Source organism: Phyllostomus discolor, chromosome 1 (genome assembly GCF_004126475.2).
Source record: "Phyllostomus discolor isolate MPI-MPIP mPhyDis1 chromosome 1, mPhyDis1.pri.v3, whole genome shotgun sequence".
Classification (NCBI taxonomy): Eukaryota; Metazoa; Chordata; class Mammalia; order Chiroptera; family Phyllostomidae; genus Phyllostomus; species Phyllostomus discolor.
Genome location: NC_040903.2, coordinates 61,492,968 through 61,506,330, shown reverse-complemented (window position 1 = coordinate 61,506,330; position 13,363 = coordinate 61,492,968). Strand labels below are relative to the sequence as shown.

General features: G+C 37.5%; 1 protein-coding gene across 2 annotated transcripts in view; it reads right to left on the bottom strand.

Annotated features, from left to right (window-relative positions):
• The window catches only part of NEBL (nebulette), a 341,865-nt gene that overhangs the window by 161,686 nt on the left and 166,816 nt on the right, over nucleotides 1-13,363 (bottom strand). The gene's annotated exons all lie outside the window — the stretch shown is intronic.

Here is a 13,363-nt window from a genome sequence, read left to right as displayed (position 1 = left end):
ACCTAGCCAATAGCAAGCAAGCAAATGCACCATAATAGTTATTATTATCATCAATAGTTATACTGCTCCTATGCCTGTCTTGTCAGTGACAAAGCATCATTTTGCGCCTCTACTGCACTAAGAGGGAAAAAGATGTACAAAATCATCAACGGCTATCCCTGCCCTTACAAAGTTTTCATTCTACTTCATAAAGCAAAGCATGTGGATATGATTATACACTGCTATATTGCTAAATGTCAAGTATGTAAATGCTTATGAAAGTATTCATAACACAGACCACATCTAGAGATTGAAAGGCTTCAAGCACATACCCTTAGCACACGGTGTGCTGATTTACCTAAGATTTTTTTCCAGTGTTTAAATATACTTCTTTTCTAATTACAACCCAGTGAAGCTGACTTTTACAGTTTTCTCAGGGGACCAGAATAGCTAATGCTTAATCTTACTAGAGCCCCATCTCCTATTATTAGCATAATGATAATAACTGTCACACCAGTTAAATATTCTGCTTGTTAATGACTGAGATGCTTATATCACCCTGACTATTCTTATTTCTTTAAGAGCCTAAATACTAAGAAATATGAAAATATATTTTTGATAACCCATTTTACATTCATAATTATCATTTTCAAATTAAATTTTATATTAATAATTAACATTAGGGTAGTTAGTAAAAAATATGATTCTGTAAGTATAACTTTCAGCATAAATTTTAAGTCTCCTCAGTTGAGCATGGAATGACTGTTTTTATATTTGTATTTAAATATTCAATTCTCTCAAGCACTACTGTCCTTGAGAGTACTAAAAAATTTCCCTTTGCCAGAAAAACTTGATAGAAAAAAATCCCAGATGACAACAAATAGACAAAAGTAGATATTCTCATTACTTTAAGCTTTAAAATATATAATTTTCTCTCTATATTTTTATTTAAGCTATAAAAGTACTGAAACCCTTACTTTATTTTCCTAAATAAAAGGCCTTTACCACATTATTTTTCTTCCACAAAAAATGCTGAATGAAATTAACCCTCAATCTCCCAGCATGTGTGAGAGGTACATACACATGCCAGTGGATTCTTGGCCTTTTATGCCTAACTAAGCAGGGAAGCCATTCAGCTTAGCCTGAAGTTAGTACTAGGGCACAGAACAGTAAAATAATAAAAGTAAGAAAGATGACAAGGTTATAATAGCAATAGGCATAAAAAGGTAAGAAGAAAAAATCTATAAGCCAAACCCTAACATCACTAATGCCAGTTTCAGAGAAAGCACAATCACGTATGCTTTCTGTTATTAGTTTGGGTTTTTTAATGGTAATTTCCAAAGAAAGAACTGAAAAGAAAAGCTATTAAATCCCAGAATCATAGGTCTTAAGTTGATAACCATTTAACAGCCCTTTCCACATTCGCAAGACATAAAATTCATGATTTGGGCTTGCCTCATACATACCGAAGAGGATACAATCAAAATCATAAATGGTTTGCAGACTTTTAGAAGACGTGTAATCGTTTTTAATGGTGTGATCCCCAACCAACCTCCATGTAGTCCCAGCAACAACTCAAGCACTAACCCACCCAATCTTTACTGCACATAAGGAGGGGGCCTCGTAGACATTAGTCAGTAGCTATCTTTTCCATACTCCCACCCACTTAAATCCTAGCTCTCTACTAGGTCTAGAACACATGGAACATGGTGACAAAGTCAAATCTTACTCATCTGTGTAATCCCAAAACCTAGCATAGCACCTGGCCCATGGGAGTTGGTTAATAAATAATTAAGAAAGGGGAGAAGGGGAGGGAGAAAGAAGAGGGGTGGAAGCAGAGAGAGAATATGGCCCAGTTCCAGATATAAGAGAGGAATCTCATATTCAGGGACTGCAAAATGGAGCCATTTGGCTGCAGCACCTGGCGAAAGGGAAGACCCAGGAAATCAAGCTAAGAAACACAGATTTAGACCAGATTTGAAAAGAAATTGCTGGCCATAGTTCCCACCTTAGTCCATTCAGGCTGCTATAATAAAAATGCCATAGACTAAATGGCTTGAACAGAACAGAAATTTCTCTCTCATAGTTCTGGAGGCTGGGAAGTTCAAGACCAAGGCACTGACAGATTTGGTGTCTGATGAAAGCCTACTTCCTGATAAGCAGACCACTCTAACCTCAAGTAGTGGAAGGGGTAGGAGAGCTCGCCATGGTCTCCTATTTAAAAGGGCACTAATCCTATTGCTGAGGTCTCTACTCTCATGACATAATTACCTGCCAAAAGCACCCCCTCCTAATACCATCACATTGGGAAATAGGTCTCATAAAAATTTGGGGGGACACAAACATTCAGCCCACAACAGGTGTTTTTACATATAAGCATTCAACATTAACTCAACATGTATTCATTAAGCCTCATATAAACTCCTGTTTCCTCAGTAAAAATGCCTTTTCTTCCCTTGTTTCAGGATCAGACACAAAATGATCACCTCTGGTCTCTTGTCTACTCTACCATTAAAAAATACTTCGTGATGATCCCACAAATAATAATGGTGGTATTCTCAGAACTGCATTCTCTGGAATCTCCTCCTCCAATCTTCATCTATTCAATCCTTTGTTTATAAAAACAATATTTATTGAGTACCTACTATGTGCCAAGTACTATGCCATGTGTGGGAACAATGCAGCAAAGCAGAGTTAATAATCTGACCCCTCATGGAGCTTGCATTACAGTGAGAAAAACAGAAAAGACACAAGACCTATGTAAGTTGAATAAGTGGTATGTTAGTGGTAAGCCTAAGAGAAAAATAAGGCTAGAAAGGAAGTGAGAAGGGTCAGGGATATTGCCCTTTTAGACAGGGTGGTCAGGGGAGGCCCCAGTGGAAAGGTGACATTTCAGTAAGACCTGAAGGAGGTGAGGGCTGTGGCAGAACAGCAATGTGGCAGACTTCTGGTTTTCCATGCTCTTTCTGGCCACTATATTAATCAGCTGGAGTGAGCAGGGCAGAAGGAGGAGACCAGTCAGGAGCATTCTCCAGTTGATCATTAATGGAGAATCATCAAGGACCAAAGAAGACCGACAGAGTCCTTGCGCCCAGCTTCAGCCTCAGCTCCCCAGCCAGGTGAGCTCACAATCTGGTCAGAATAGGTCAAGAAGAACACGGAAGGGAATGCAGAAGCAAGATGCCACTGTGAGTTCAGAAAGAGAACGTGCTCGACCTGGGGAGTAATGCAATCTTTGTTTCTTGTGGGCTTATCCCTTCAAAAATGAAGAAAGGTACATTGAAAATGCATTCTTAATGTAAATGTAAAGAACATACACAATGGGCTATAGGGTTTGCCATATTCTTCTTCAGAAGTAACATAAAAATGTATTTCAAATACCGAATGCTACCAAATACTGACGTTTTTACAGATACACACGTATGTATCTGTATATGAACACACACACATAAACATTTATCTTCCCATACTACAGATTAGAACCCCAAATCATGAGTCAAAACACCTGAATTTAAACCCTAATTCTGTTATGTGATCTTGGTTTGTTTCAATTTCACTAACACTCCTGATTGCCAGCAATACAATAAGAAAAGCAAAGCAAAGCAATATACAACCAAATGTTTGGAGGGCTAACATAAAGGACATGTGAAAACATCAAACAAGGACACACCCTTACTAGGGCATTAGCAAATATTGGTTCCTACCTTCCTGACAAATTTAAAAAGTGACCTTTGTTGCTTAAATATGATCATCTTTGCCAATGTGTGCTTGCTCGATGATATTTTTTGTGTTTAGAGCCATCAGCAAGTAACACTCAGAAGTTCACACTGCAAGGGAAGCTAGAAACCAGCTTCTAGCCCAGCATAAGAAAAAGGCTCACACTGATGGAAAGGGAAGACTTTTAAAATACACAATGGTGAGCGGAGCTGCACACTCAATTACTTGCTAATTCTGAGATATGTTCTCTCCCCCAAATGCTGCAAGTACCAGTTATTAATATTATAACAATATAAACAAATGTAGAAAATGAAAATGGCTAAAGAAAAAGACCATTCTTAAGCAGAAAGCCATTGTTATTATTTTTTCATTTATTTTTATTGTATTTTTTTCCATTATCACTTATTCCCCTTTATACCCGTCTCCCCTCTGCAATCACAAAAAAAGCCAACAGAACCCAAGACTGGTAAACTGTTGAACAACAGACTAAAAGGAGAATAAATAAAATTCAACAATGAGGCCAAGATGGATCAGCAGCTCCAGCCCCAACTATGTTCCTCTTGGCCATGAAATTCTTGACCATGAGCATGTGGAGACATAGACCAATGTGTTCATAATAACGCTTTTGTAGCATCAAAAAAACTGGAAGCAACTTAGACATTACATCCACCGGAGAATGAACAAATTATTTTCTCTTCATACAATGGAATATTATTCAGGAATAAAAATAAATGAACTACAAATGCATGGGTCCATATGAATGAATCTCAGAAACATTTTGTTGAAGGGAAAAAAGCAAGGGCTACATAGATATGTGGTAAATAAATAGGGAAAAGGACTTGATAAGCATGACATCTAGAGAAGTGGTAAGGTCTGCTCATTGATACCTGCTCATAAAAAGAAGCTTCACTATTCCCAGTGACATTCAAGTTCTTAAGTTGGAAAGTAGGTACACATGTGATCCTTTTAATATCATGCTGTAAAACCTTCATGTACACTCCAGATAGTCTTTTCTACTGACCAAATATTTTACAATCATTTTCAAATAAAGTATGGGCAGAGTTTTAAAACCCCAGACGAGGAAGCTAAAGCACCCAGAGGTTAAACCAAGACCATGAGCATAGATAAAGAAGATGAGAACCGGAATTCAGGTCATATTTTCAGCCAGCTAAAAGCAAGACTTGGGTTTTCCATAAATGGCAAGTGAGCAAGCCAGTGGCATCCCTGTGCAGAAAGTTGAATCAGCCACTCTAAGTTTCTTCATTTTAATGAAGCTGTTTGACTATATTGGCAAACACTGAACTGAAGCAAAAAGGCAGGAAAAATAGGAATCGGGAGAGGGTAGAAAGGGTGTTGCAGGAGATCCCATACATGAAACAATCCAATGTGGAAGCAGTGGGAGGGGATCCTTGGCCGATCACCACACCCCAGATGGCTAAGAAGAATCCAGGACCACAGGGTCAACAAAAAAAGAATACCATTTAGCTGTAAAGCAGCTTACCTTATCAGGATATGTGTAAAGGAGACCTAAAATCTACAGACACATTTACTACTGATTCATGTTATTCTCCCCTTTATTTCACAGTCTCCACCTGCTACCATGAAATCAATGACCAATTTTATTATCTTGATGGATACTTTACATTTCTTCAAGGAAAGATTATGAGGGTCGTATTATTTTTAAACTACATGCAAAATTCTTAGTTTGATCTGCGGAACTTAGTGCTCAATTACATAGTTCAGTAGATTTTGAAGTACTGGGCCATATGCTTCTTTCTATCTCACTGCATTTTGCTTGGTGCTTAGCATGTATTAAAAGCTTCATAACTATTTCATGATTGATTACCATCTAGTTTTGTATTTTTAATATCTAAAATGCAGAAAATTGGCTAATCTTGCAATGCTAAATGGGAATTAAACAACTACAAAGGAAAATCTTATTAAGGGCTCTTTTGTAAGGTGAAGTTAATTTTAACAAATGTTAAGTCAAATAAGCTCAAAAAGCAAATTTGCTTTTTTTATCAATTAATGTCATAATTTGTAAATTTATGGTTAATTAAATGAAATTAAAATTTTAATTACCTTTTTAAACATAATTAAAAAGCATTAAAATAATTTTCATAGATTTCTAAGCCTTAAATTAGCCTTTCACTGCATTTGCAGCGGTACTTACTGATAGGTACAGATTTGTCAGTTTTCTATGTTATATTCACAATCCAACTTTATCAGATTTGGAATCCCTTTACTTTTAACTGAATTGTAAAGTCTCAGTTTTTGAAACAAATACTCTGAATGCATAATAAGGCGTATCTTAATTAATTTCTCAAGAAGCTAAGATAATTAAAAATGATCCCTAAGACACTGGCATGTAGCTTAGGGGTTAACAGCTCAGGCTCAGAATTTGACAAGCAATGTCTTGGGCTCTGGCTCCATCTCTTATTAGCTGTGTGACCGCAGGCAAGTTACCTAACCTCTCTGAGCCTCAGTTTACTCATATACAAAATGAGCATAATTGTAGTGCCATACTGATAGTACTTTTGTGAGGATTACGTGAGATGATAACAATGATGCCTGACGTCTACTGACAGTCGACTACATCCCAGACACTGCACTGGGGGTGTCCAGAGAATCCATCCGACCACAAGAGCCAGCACTCCGCCTGCTGCATTTGGGAGCTCCTTCAGTCTTTTAGGGATTGAAATAGAACATAAATTTAAAAATTAAATAAAAAATAAAATATGTTTTACCTATATTATCTTCAGATAAATCCTAGCAGGTGTACATTTTAATGGCCATTTCATTGATGAAGGAAAAGATTTTGAGGAGGTTACAGAGCTAATAGGGGACAGAAGTCTCTCTCTGGCCTCTCCCCAGACATTATCTTTCAATTCATCTGACAATGGAAAACATTGCCAAAATGAAAAATATTCAACTGAACACAAACAAGATATAAATAATGCCCTATAAACAAAAAGGAAAGTGAAATCACTGAATATTTCTAAGTAGAGGATTCCAGAAGATCTACATAACTTAAAATTGTAACTAATTCATTTTCTGTAATGGATACTGTGATGTCACAGAAGGTACAAAAATTATCACCCAAAGAAAAGTTTAACACAGCCCACACTTTTCACTCAAAATGTGTTCCTGGGTATTTCTTAAGGAACAAAAGTATTGCTTAAATTTTCATTTAGTAAGGATCAGGCCAGAAGGTAGAATACCATTGCTAGAAATGTAATATTGGTGGAAAAAGTGATTCAAAGCAAACATCTTACATAAAATAAAAAAAATTGGAGCCTAAAATATATATACATGTTGCATATTTTCACTGAGAATTTCATAACAGAAAAAATGTAACTAATCCACCAAATTCCTCCAAAAGTTATAAATTACTCTGCAGAGTAAATTAAGTATTTGGTGATGATAATTAACTTGTTCCGGAAAGTAAAGTGTCATCCAATAAACTATTCAGGTACTGCAGAGGCAAAAAATTAATATTCCAATGCCGGATGCAGTTCTGAAGAGTGATGGACTCACGGAGCCTTTCTGTTGCCACTTGATGTTGCCATGTTACTTTTTAAATAACATTTAATAATTCAGAGGATTTATGAATTTTGATTTCTAGACATGTGTTCCTCAGCTATTAATCCTTTAGAGAAAGTCAACCTCATCCCATTACATGATTATAATTTTAAAATATAAATCTCTAATTCACACACAGAATGGAATATGCTGAAATTATTTTGAACCAGAAGATATCGTGCAAAATTAAATTAAGGAGAAGATAATAAATTATAACAGGGAACATTCCTGTGTGCCTAGCCTGAATTATAAAGTATTAAGAAATGGGTAATTTCCAGTTAGGAAAGAAAAAATTAGGGAATTAGTAATTTATTAAAAAAGAAGGCTACATCCAAACTTCAGTAAAGAGAAGAAATAAGGATAAAACCAAGAATTCAGCAAGTGTAAACAGAGCTGAACTAACACAAAACAGTCATGAAAGTGAAAATAACCCGTCCTTCATCTCAGAGTCACAGCTGAAGAAGGTGACAGATGATTCCTCCCTGTCCTTACATGCGCCTGCTCCCTAACAGATTGATAATGTCATTAAAATTGGTCCTAATAACCCTCCTACACCTCAATGACGTTATCCATCAGGCAACGCCAACTGTTTTTCTATAAGAAAACAGTTCTTCCACTCCTGCAAAACTGAAAAAGGAAAAAGAAAAACTGTTACAGAAAAAAATAATGCAAACGAAGAGTAAATCTAAATGCTCTATACTTTATGTGCACATGCTGACACCGGATTAGCTACCATGGTAGGCAGCTCCCACCACACAGAAAAACCCATGGATCTCAGCAAGGCATTTAATTCAAACAATTTTAAGATCAAAACCTTAATACAAAATTTATTTAAAACATTAATCTCCCAGATATTTCAACAGGTTATTAACATATTGTTGTTACAACTAGAAACTTAGTACTAATTCAGGTCTTACACAGGAAAGAAACTATTAGCAATAAATATATTGGAAGTGCTGAAGAATGAAGTGGAGAATTATGGACTCTCAGGGTTCTTAGTTAACAGCGAGAGCGTCACATGATTATAGGTGTGAGTGTTCAGAAACTCGGGCTTGCTGCCTGCCTGCTAGTAATAGCAGCTATGATTGATTAAAGACCTACGAAGTATATGACGTTACACGAGGCATTTGACAGGCTAACTTGCTTAACCTTCAAAACACTCTGTAAAAGAGGTATTGATTTTACCATTTTTTACATATGGGAAAAGTAGTTTCTCTATAGTAATCCTATTGTTTGGCCCACCCAAAACATCCTTCTTCCTAGTCATAGTCCCATGCCTCACCCCCTCCATTTAGGTTTACCCAAGAGGCATCATTTTCCTACATAACCCACTTCCTTAACCACCACTGATTGGCCCCAAAGGTAGACAGTCATCTGGCTTTAGCTAGTCCAAGTCAAGATGTTTTGGGGATTTGGGAATGGAGGCCCAATGTGTAGAGTGAGTCTCTCCCTCTGGTAACTGAAACTCTGTGATTTACAACTTGGGAACCCTGGACAGCCAGGTGGACCACTACCAGAATACAGACAGGCAGACAGAGTCTTGCCCAGGTGGCCTTTGAGTCCTGATTCCCACGGTTCCCGAAACTGAAACAAGCATATTCCCACCTTGGAACCCTAGGGTACTGTGTACCCTGATACCCTCAAAAAACTATCACCTTGTTCGAAAATGAGGGTTGGGTTCTCTCTCCCTTGCGGCCAAAAACCCTAATTAATACAGTAAATTGTGGTTTCTTGGTTAAGACACAAGCCTAGCATCACTTTCTGGTGAGCAGCAGAGTCAGGATTCAAACCCAGATCTGTCATGAAAGTTTTTGTTCCCGTCTACCCTGTCACATTATCAGATGGTAATTTAAACATTTCATAAACTTCATCAAAGACTTTCACTTAGAACAAAATGTAATTTTAATAAAAATATACAATTATTTCTTTTTAAAGCCTAGATTTTAAACGACAGTGTAAAGAAGTTCTGAAATAACATTTAAATTGTCTTACATGTTACATACATTAGCAAGTGTTAGATCTTTAAGGTTCCACACACTACCAATAAGATTCTCCATGGGTATTCATCAAATGAGTAAAAATCTAGGGTAAGTACTTCAAAATGAAACTTTAAAATGATCGCCATCCTCAAGCACCAACTTAGAAAAGTCCGTGAATTATTCAGTATTTTCACTTTTAAATTAACTCTGATTTCCAACATGAAAAATTAGATATTAAATAATCTAAGAAACCCCCAAAGTTTAACTTAACATTATAATTACAAAAACTACTGCATAAGCCTGCACACCAATTGCTATATTATCTTGGCTCTATTTCTATGAAGTTTCAAGTTCCACAGTTTGGTGTAATTCCATGGTGCTACAGGTACAATTACTATATTCTTCCTTTGCTGACCTAAAAGTCTCCCCTTTGGCCTAAAGACACTAACAGGCTCTGGGTAAGTCCATTTCCCAAAAGAACAAATGGTCTTTCTTTTCCCTCCAGAATAAACATAGCAAAAAGCAATAGCATTTTTTTCCTTGCAGTATGAAAATAAAGAACTTGGTTTCACAGTTACAAAGAGAAAGAAGAAAAAAAACGGGACTCTAAAAGTAATGGAAGTGGAAGAGAGGGGTCAGTGTGAGTTGACATGGATAAGTGTTTTAATGTCTCTTAATAATCCTAATTTTGGAATGTTGTTCTGCCTGAGCCTGTGAACGTCTCATATATATATATATATATATATATATATATATATATATCACAGTCTGTGAAAATACAGCCATTTGAGAAACAGAAATAAATTGGCATTGCCAAAGAGCCAGGTGGTTCCACTGTTTGGAAACCATCTGGTCTGAGTTTTCTCTTTGTCAGCACCATCAATACTTCAGTAGCAAGAGCTATTATAGAGATTGTGTGCATTTCGTTGCTTTAAATAAACTCAAACAAAACTACCCTGGATGTAAATTCATTATTTCTTTGAACTGTGCTTACAGCGTATAATGAAACCCCTGTCAAGATGAGTTATACTTGAATAGCTACTTTCAGTCCATAATTTCACAAAACCAAGTGGGAAAATACCAGCAGTGTGTCTACAGCTCCTGTAGCATCTCTTGATCACTCTGACCATCACTGCGGTAACTACTGTCCAACTGACCACCAGCAAATGAGAAATTCTCTGATGAGCTAGATGCCAAAGCAAAGCTATATGTTCAATGTGGACTGTAAGGAGATTTAGATAATGAGAAAGCTCAGAGGTACTGTTAATTGACCAATCAAGAAAGAAACAGAAGGTGTCGAAGAAACTTAAAACTGTTAATCCTAGGACAATATGACAAACCAATGAGAGACACTTATCACATCACTGCTTGGTTGCAGGACACAGGGAGACAAACATATGCAAAGCACTGGGCCCCTACCTCCATTTACACAAAGGGGCAGTGCTTACTAAACATATTAGGCTCTCAGTAACCCCTATGTTTAAACTGACACTGGCATGAACAGACCTTGTTTTCTAAGACAATCTCAGCTTCAGTGGAAGATAAAGTTTCCAGGCCCAGAATCGAACACTCCAAGTCAAATCTCTGTGAAGGCCAGCATTTACCCTTTAGAGGCAGGCGACCATGTCAGTGCCCTGTACATGGAAGCTGGAAGTCACTGTGTCACATTCACTTAAAATGGGACTAATGAAGGAGGTTAAGGCACTGGGCTAAAGTTAAAAAAGTAAGAAAGTCAGGGTGAAGAGATTTTACTACAGGTCATCCTTGCCCCACCACCTCCCCCTTTGTACTGATGTTTGACTTGTCCAAATTGCTTTGCTGGATCTACACCTGACAGTAAAATCATTTGGCAGGCACATAACCTTATCAAATTTCCAGTTATAGTACAAACAGGGGTAACAAACCACAGCCACTGAAACTGATAACAGTTCGCAAGGCTGTGACTGCAGGAGAGGAGAGAAGCACTGTGGGCACCCTGGCCCGGAAGCCCAGAGTGGGAGGAGGCAGACAGGAGCCTCAACCAGATAAAGACTAATCCCAGCAAATCCAATCACTGCTCCAATTCTTCTGCCAGAGATTGCAGCGACCAAGAGGCCCCTCACTAGGGGTGAAGAACATTGTAAAATCAGTGGTGTTTGTCTGCTCCTACTATCATTTAAACTTGAAAGGCAAATGGACAAAAGCACGAGAATGGTGCCTTTGCAAGTTCCCCGTCAACCACTGTTTGCCCTAATACATTAAGTCAGGTTATGAAGCACGATTTCTTAATTCAGTGCAGGAAACAATAATTACACCCCTGGTTTTATCTGGAATTCAAGCCAAATTGCCCTGCACATCTCTACTTTTGCTCAAGAATAGGGAAAATAGTATTTGCCCAAAAAGAATGAAATAATATATCATTCTTTGAAATACTTAAGATTAATCTTAAAAACACTATAAGCATAAATTTAATCTTAAATCACTATGTGAAACATATATCCTTTCAAAAATGTTTTTGGGGGTTCCGCCCCAGGTCTTGGTTTGTTTAAGTGATATGGCTCCCAGCATTTCTTGAAACACTGCAGAAGAAATTAAGGAATAAAATATGAGAAACATATGTAATCAGCTAAGCAATCCCCCAGTTAAAGGACAGGCCCAAATTAAGATTTAAGTCCAAATTTGCCCAACCATCAATTTCCTAGCTTCCTAAACAATCCTCTGGTTTGAGACCTTTTAATCCCAGTCCCAGTAAAGGCTCATCTAGGATTAAATTCTCTAATCACAGCACAGAATCCTTTTACTTTTCTAAGTGAAGAATATATAGGTTATTAGTATAAGATGACTAGATCTGTGAGTTACCCTATTCATGACAGTGCTATGTAAAATTAACAAGTTAATTTCAGGTTTCCAATTTCCTCTCATTTCTTTTCTTCTATCTCTTCCCACCCAAACCCCAGCCGTAAATGCTAATGATTTTCTTTCCTTATCTCAAATCTAACCCACTTGTCTCCATTCCCTTCACAGACACATTCCAGCCACCACCTCATTCACTCTGAGGACCACAGTACGTTCCTATTAATCCCTCATTCTGTCCTCTTTCCTCAGCAATCTGCCTCCAAAATGAGCTTTCAAACTGCAAACCTGGGGACTTTGTTCCTCAGTTTAAAATTCATCAGTGTCTCTGCATTCTTCTCGGGTAACGTCTAGACACCAAAGCTTCGTGATTGAACCCTTATGTGTCTCCCGAGTCACGTCCCTCCCCTGTCTCCACCCTGTACTCATGCTCCCCAAAACCCTGCAAACTGTCATCAGGAGCCACTGAAATGTGGACAGCCTCTCATACCTCAAGGCCACTGGGGTGGCACAGCCCACACCACCCTGGGTTCTAGAAAAGGCAGCAGTGGAGGCTTAGCGGATGATCACTGCCCCAGCATCTGGCTCTTGTTGCTGCTTCTGTTCACAATAGAGTCATTTTCTCCATAAGTATCAGTACTTCTTGAATCATCTTATACACACTAAGCATACTTTAAATTTATTATTTCTCTATTCCAACAGGCAAGAATTTCATATTTTCCCAAGTGTGATCAGTACTATGCTCAAAACAATCCATGAAAGCTTCAGAGTCATCATATATTTAGTCACAGCTCCCTCACTAAAATCTGGTGGATAACTCCCAGTTTAACACAGGTGATTTCATTCACTGTCTTGCAACATGGGTACAAGCTTCAGCTAGATAGAAAACACATACAGTTCAAAAATAGACTGGTTCAAGGTTAAGTCCCAGTGGAGGGACAGTTGGCCCAAAGCAGTTCAAATACTAATGCAGGCAAAAAAAGAAAAAAAGGAATTTTAATGTTAGCTTAATAAACACAGGAAAATAGTTTGTTTCACTCCCTTCCTACTATTATGAAATAAAGGATACTATTGCATTTCATAATACAGGGTCCAGCACAAATAACACTTTTTATTACAAAATTTTTTATTACAAAATCATAAGCATATAATTCTGTAACATAGTAGTATCACACTCAAGCACACCATATGACATTTTAGGTGAAATGTTCAAATTAAAACAATAAATTATTTCACCCATATTATTACCCTACCAACCACACTCAAGCAGGCAT